Here is a 1,668-nt window from a genome sequence, read left to right as displayed (position 1 = left end):
TTACTATTTTCGTTGGAGTTCTTACTTATTTCCTTGAGCATACTTATAATCACTGTGTTGAATTCTGCATCTAGTAGGTTGCTTGCCTCCTTTTTGTTTAGTTTATTTTCTGGAGTTTTCTCCTATTCTTTCATTTGGAATATATTTCTTTGTTTCCTCATTTTGGCTGCCTTTCTGTGTTTGTTCTTATGTATTAGGTAGGTCTACTATGTCTCCCAGTCTTGGCTGCAAAAATGCACCCAGCAATGTGAGAGTTGGGTGGAGCAGAGTCCCAGGGTGTCGCCAGAATGGAGTGAGCAGAGTTTACCAGGCAAATACAGATTCACATTTTGGCTGTGTGAGTGAGGTCTCTACACAGTGCTTGTCATATAATAAGTTCTCAGAATGTATTTGTGGACTAAATGAATAAGTGAAGGTAAAGATTATGATTCTTCAGTCCCCAAATTACACCAACTAGAATTTTATTTAACTGTGGCCACTAAGCCAGAACAATGTACTATAAAAGAGGAAGTCTAAATGAGTAAATTGGCAGCTATTATTCAACTCATTCTTAGAATTAGCATAAAACAAACTCTCTGCTCCACTCAGGAGGAATGATTTTTTGATGGCATTATTTACGGAGTTATTTGATAAGTTACATTTATTCTTATGGGAAGTTTAAATGCCTAAGCATTAGACACAGCATGTAAAGATAATTTGATAGTACATTAAGTGCTCAGTTTTTCTCTGCTCTTCACCTATTAAAGCATTTATGAACTATTATCAGAGCTAATATAAAGGGGATGCATTTTTGGACTACCTTGAAACTGAAAAATTCATTAATTTTATCTTTGTGTCATAGTACAAAAACATATTAGAAGTAGGAAGCACTGTACAGATAATCTAATACTTCATCCTTAATTTACCAATGAGAAACTTGAGGCTTAGACTGCTTAAATGATTAATTGAAGTTGCAGAGCTGGAAACTTATTCCCAAACTTCTAAAACCCATGAGACCTTATCAATTATAGCATGTTGCCACCATAATACCTCTTAATTAATTATATTCATACTTATAAGAAACTTATCATTCGTATGTTAAAAATAATGCTGGTGCTTCATGCTGCAGTAATATATATCAGACATACCTTCCCACTACAAACAACCATAAAACAATCGTGGTTAGGCATTGGATAAAAGACAGCATAAGACTATAATTTTGGGGACAAGGGAATCTCATGAGATAAACTTTACGTGTCTCCTGCCTTCTTGCTGGGGTACTTTCCAAACCATGTCATAGGAAAATAGAGATAAGAGTCCAGTGGTGATGCTGGGTGGAAAAAACATAGAATATTATGGAAATCAGTATGGAGATATCTCAAAAAACTGGAAATGGAACTACCGTATGACTCAGCAATTCCACTCTTGGGTATCTATCCAGAGAAACTAAAGATGCTAATTCGAAAAAATATATGTACCCCTATGTTTATTGTGGCACTATTCACAATAGCCAAGACTTGGAAACAACCGAAATGCCCATCAGTAGATGACTGGATTAAGAAACTGTGGTACATTTATACAATAGAGTATTACTCTGCTATAAAGAAGAATGAAATCATAACATTTGGGATGATATGGATGGACTTAGAGACTATTATGTTAAGTGAAATAAGTCAGTCGGAGAAAGAC

This window comes from Hipposideros armiger, unplaced genomic scaffold, assembly GCF_001890085.2.
Source record: "Hipposideros armiger isolate ML-2016 unplaced genomic scaffold, ASM189008v1 scaffold_727, whole genome shotgun sequence".
NCBI classification, from domain to species: Eukaryota; Metazoa; Chordata; class Mammalia; order Chiroptera; family Hipposideridae; genus Hipposideros; species Hipposideros armiger.
Note: the sequence above shows the minus strand (reverse complement) of the source record.